We start from the raw sequence: 6,000 nt of genomic DNA, 5'->3' as shown, positions 1-6,000 counted from the left end.
TCAATATGATCATGGCTGATCCTCTATCTCAATACCATATTCCCGCTCTCTCCCCATACCCCTTGATGGCTTTTGTGTCTAGAAATCTATCTAGCTCCTTCTTAAATATATTCAGTGACTTGGCCTCCACAGCCTTCTGTGGTAGAGAATTCCACAGGTTCACCACCCTCTGAATGAAGACATTTTTCCTTATCTCAGTCCTAAATGTCCTACCCCGTATCTTGAGACTGTGACCCCTCGTTGCAAGACCCCTAGCCAGGGGTAACGTCCTCTCTGCATACAGTCTGTCCAGCCCTGTCAGAATTTTATATGTTTCAATGAGATCTCCTCTCATTCTTCTAAACTCGAGTGAATACAGGCCGAGTCGACCCAATCTCTCTTCATATGACAGTCCTGCCATCCCAGGAAACAGTTTGGTGAACCTTCGCTGCACTCCCTCTATGGCAAGTATATCCTTTCTTGGGTAAGGAGACCAAAGCTGTGCACAATACTCCAGGTGTGGTCTCACCAAAGCCCTGTATAACTGCAGTAAGACATCCTTGCTCCTGTACTCAAATCCTCTTGCAATGAAGGCCAACATACCATTTGTCTTCCTAACTGCTTGCTGCACCTACATGTTTACTTTCAGTGGCTGGTGTACAAGGATACCAAGGTTCCTTTGTACATCAACATTTCCCAATCTATCACCATTTAAATAATACTCTGCCTTTCTGTTTTTCCTTCCAAAGTGGATAACTTCACATTTATCCATATTATACTGCATCTGCCATGTATTTGCCCACTCACTCAACTTGTCTAAGTTGCCTTGAAGCCTCTTTGCATCCTCCTCACAACTCTCAATCCCACCTAGTTTTGTGTCGTCAGCAAACTTGGAAATATTACATTTGGTTCCCTCATCCAAATCATTGATATATATTGTGAATAGCTGGGCCCAAGCACGGATCCCTGCGGTACCCCACCAGTCACTGCCTGCCACCCCAAAAAAGACCCATTTATTCCTACTCTCTGTTTCCTGTCTGTTAACCAATTTTCAATCCATGCCAGTATATTACCACCAATCCCTTGTGCTTTAATTTTGCACACTAACCTCTTATGTGGGACTTTATCAAGACCTTCTGAAAATCCAAGTAAACCACATCCACTGGTTCTCCCTTATCTATTCTACCAGTTACATCCTTAAAAAACTCCAGTAGGTTTGTCAAACATGATTTCCTTTTCATAAATCCATGTTGACTTTGTCTAATCCCGCTGATATTTTCTAAGTGTCCTGATATCACATCCTTTATAATAGACTCTAGCATTTTCCCTACTACTGATGTTAGGCTAACTGTTCTGTAGTTCCCTGTTTTCTCACTCCTTTTTTATATAGTGGAGTTACATTTGCCACCCTCCAAACTGCAGGAACTGTTCCATAATCTATAGAATTTTGGAAGATGACAACTAATGCATCCATTATTTCCATGGCTACCTCTTTTCGTACTCTGGGATGCAGATTATCAGGCTCTGGGGATTTATCGGCTTTCCGTCCCATTAATCTCTCCAGCACTTTTTTTTTACTAATACTAATTTCCTTTAATTCCTCCTTCTCACTCGTCCCTTGGTTCCCTAGCATTTCTGGGGAGTTATTTGTGTCTTCTTCAGTGAAGACAGAACCAAAGTATTTGTTTAATTGTTCTGCCATTTCCTTGTTCCCCATTATAAATTCTCCTGTTTCTGACTGTAAGGGACCTACATTTGTCTTCACTAATCTTTTTCTTTTTACATACTTGTAGAAGCTTTTACAGTCCACTTTTATGTTCCTTACAAGTTTACTCTCATACTCTATTTTGCCCCTCTCAATCAATCTCTTGGTCCTTTTTTGCTGAATTTTAAACTGCTCCCAATCCTCAGGCTTGCTACTTTTTCTGGCAACTTTATATGACTCCTGTTTGGATCTAATACTATCCTTAATTTCCTTTGTTAGCCATGGTTGGAACACTTTTCCTTTTGTACTTTTGCGCTGGAAAGGAATGTATAATTATTGCAATTCATGCATTTGTTCCTTAAATGTTAGCCATTGCCGATCCACCGTCATGCCTTTTAATGAAGCTTCCCAATCTATCATAGCCAACTCACTCCTCATAACTTCGTAGTTTCCTTTGTTTAGATTTCGGACCCTAGTTTCGGATTGGACTACTTCACTTTCCATCTTAATGAAGAATTCTATCATGTTATGATCACTCTTCCCTAAAGGACCCTGCACAACAAGATTATTAATACGGTTATGCATTATGCGGTAGATCAGTGTGTGATGCTGATTTAAAGGGACAGATGCGATTTTGGAACTCAACGTTCCAGACAACGCATTGACTTAACCGTCACAGCTGAACAGGTTGTAGATGGCCTTGAGGATCTCTCACCAGCGCTATTTAAAGTGATCGTGCAGGTGTTGCAGGTTAGATGCTGGATTATTGCTTCTGGCTGCTGGTACAATTGTATGTGTTTGTTGAAGCTTCCTCTACTTGGAGAAAGTTGCTGTGTTATATAGAGAGTGGTCTGGCAGGTCCTGCATTACTGTTGGTGACATTTAAAACAGTGTGCTGAACAAGGTTTCTGCTAACCATGGGTGGCCTGCTAGGGTTCCCGCTGGGCAGTGAACAGGACTGGGAGCATGCAGAGAGGCCACGCAGAGCAGGTCAAGCTGCGAGGAGAGGGAGGAGGAGGCACAGGGCACTGAGCAGGAGGCCATATCCAATGAGGGCCTTCAGAGACCAATTCTCTTACTTCAATCTGAGCGAAGATCAGTGCATCCAATGGCTGCGGTTCACAAAAGAGGTCGTGACGGAGATTTGTCAACTGCTGCAGCCACAACTGCAGCCTCAGAGCAGGGCAAGGACAGCATTGCCTGTGGCTGTGAAGGTAACCGTGGCGCTGAACTTTTATGGCTCTGGATTCTTTCAGACTGCTGCTGACGATATGTGCGACATCTCACAGTTTGCAGCACACTGCTGCATAAGGGAGATCACTGAGGCACTGTATGAGCTGTGCAACAGGTTCATAACATTCCCTCTTGACAGAGAGAAGCAGAATGAATGAGCTCGAGGGTTTGCTCGCATTTCAGGCTTCCCCATGGTGCAGGTGCCAATTAATGCACGCATATTGCCATGCATGCTCCACATCTCAACTCGCCCATCTTCATGAACAGAACGGGGTTCCACTCCTTCAATGTGCAGCTGGTGTACGACCACGCGCAGCGTATCATACAGGTCAATGCCCGCTACCCTGGCAGCAGTCATGATTCCTTCATTATGTGGCAGTCCAACGTCCCAACTATCTTTCAACCGGCACAGCAAGTCAAAGGCTGGCTAGTGGGCGACAAGGGCTGTCCCCTCATGAGGTGGCTCATGACTCCAGTCAGGAACACACGCACACATGCAGAGCAGACCTACATTGAGAGCCATGCAGCCACATGAAACGTCATCGAGCACATCTTAGGCGTCCTAAAGCAACTGCCTGGACCATTCTGGAGGAGCCCTGCAGTACTCAGCTGAGCTGGTGTCAAGATTTGTCGTTGTATGCTGCATGATGCACAACCACGTCTTTATGAGAGGGCAGCCCTTGCCACCGCCTATCCGGCAAGACCCTAAGCCAACAGAGACAGAGGAGGAGGAGGAGGATACGGAGGAGGAAGTGGAGGAAGAGGCAAGGAGGTAACAAGGTGCTCAGGCCCTGTCTGTCAGGGAACTGCGTGCTCACCTTATTAATGAGCGATATCAGTAACCTCAATGACACCTCGCAAGCCACCAACAGTCCTACACTCCTCACCTTTCCTCTCCCATATGATCATCCAATTGTCCTCCTTATGATTACACATTGCTTCCTCCCACAGTTCATCGCATACATAAAAACCACCACCAACTGCGACTTCAAATAAAAACTTATAAACTAACACATGAAATCATGTATACAACATTACACTATTCACCCTTGTGCCTGTCGTTCGTGTGCCTTTTCCTTTCCTAGTGTTCCCATGAGGTGCATCCCCAGTGGCTGGAGCATGGGTGGTGGAAGGCTGCTGACCTTCAAGTGAGGAGACTGCAGATGGCCATGGAGGATGACCTCGAGCAGCTCTGGGACGGGAGGGCCCTACTTCAGACTGCACCATCTTAGCCTGGGCTGCAGCAGTCTGGCCTGGCTGGCTGACAGGCAACAGCAAGGGCACTGGCAGAGCACCCTGAAAAAGGACAGCAAGTTTGACTGCCATGGCACCACTGCCACTCGCAGGTGGCGGCACCTCAGCAATCCTGGTGATCTGCTGGAGAACAGATTGCTGAAGTGCTGTGACGCCCTGGAAGCCCCGTTCCACAGTGGAACCCAGAGCCACCAATAGCAGCAGTCTTAGATTCCAATGCAACAGTCTGAGCTGCAAATGCAGCAGTCAGACCTTGAATGGCAGATGTTTGTGCTGCAATGGAAGCTGTGACATCAGTCATTAGACGTTGCATCATGGTGGGTTCCACAGATGTGCTGATGGAGGTGACCACCCGTTCCATGTGGGAAAGGATGGGCTACAAACTCTGTGCAAAGCCCTGTGCCAAGTTTGAGGTGGGCTTTTCCATGCCCTGTGACGCTGCGCACAGACTTTCTGGCAGGCTTTCCAGTGCACCAAGTATTTGGCTGTGTACGCCCATCAGCCACCTTCTGTAGACTGGCCCATTGAAGTCATCATCTGACTCCTCTGCAGCAGAACTAGTGTGCGACCTCGCCCTTTGACGAGCTGGCACCTGTGGTATCTGTTCCCCCCCCCACTCCCCCGCCCCGGCTCCTGCGCACTTGTGTCTGGTGTCTCACCACGTGCAGATCCCTCCTCTAACCCAGCCTCTACACTACATGTAGTGTCAATATCTGAGCTGGTGGCTGCGAGTGTCAGATCAAGTGACAGTGTGACTTCATTATCACTATCTTCCTCCTCCTCCACCTCGGGACGGCGCCGGCTCCAGTTCTTGGGTATCTGCAATGACAAATGGAGACAGGTTGAGTTGTGGACCGGGGGTGAAGAAAGTAAGACGTGTGTGCCGACACCATCTGCAGCACGTGAGTCAGAAAAGATTGTGGGATGACGGAGATGTGGGAACAAGAAGGTATGCAGAGATCCTCATCGTTGAGACCTCCAGTGTTGCCTAATGGCCACGGCCGCAGTGACGGCCCGCCCAATGATCCCCAGCACTGTTTCCTCCATGGGGGTGAGGACGTATAGGCGTGCCTGACCTCCCCCAGGTCTTTGCTGCTGCCGGCTGTTATGTACCACTTTCTCCTGCAAGACAGAGGGCAATGTGTCAGTGAGTGTCCTGCAAGGTGTTTGGGTGAGGTGGCTATCATGGTTGAATAGCTGCCAGTGTGTGTGACCAGTGAGTTATGGATGTGTGGCTTGCAAGAGTGGTACTATGTAAGCGTGAGATGCAGCATTCGAAGTGCAGCGTTGCATACGGATGGAAAGCATTTGTTGGGGGGCGGGTGAAGGGGGGGTGTCATGCGTGGAGCAGTGGTGCAGTTGGTAGGATGTGCCACTTGACACTTGACTTTACTCACCTGTCAAATCATTGAACTTTTTCCTGCACTGCATCCATCAGCAAGGTGCAATGCTCCTGGCATTCACTTCCAGCCACTTCCTTCCACTGTCTCCACAGCTGGTGTCTGGAGGGCCTCCTGCCACCCTGAGGATACAGGATGGCCCTCCATGCATCCACCTTGTCCACCAAGGCCTCTAGTGTGTCATCCGAGAACCTTGGTGCACGTTCTCTCGCAGGTCCAGCCATTAGATTTTTCTTCCACCACCGATTGAATTGAGAGTGCACCTCCCCTTTAAGAGGTGCAGGCTGCCTTTAAGTAGTGCTGGCCACACCCCATATCTGGTACGTGCAGCCACTCAACAGCGTAGGTAGTGCTGGCTGCGCAAAGCAATCATGCAGATTATCAGGCAGCACGAATCTCACATGCTGCCTGCATCTCAACAACCGGGCG

Source organism: Heptranchias perlo, chromosome 6, assembly GCF_035084215.1.
Source record: "Heptranchias perlo isolate sHepPer1 chromosome 6, sHepPer1.hap1, whole genome shotgun sequence".
NCBI classification, from domain to species: Eukaryota; Metazoa; Chordata; class Chondrichthyes; order Hexanchiformes; family Hexanchidae; genus Heptranchias; species Heptranchias perlo.
Note: the sequence above shows the minus strand (reverse complement) of the source record.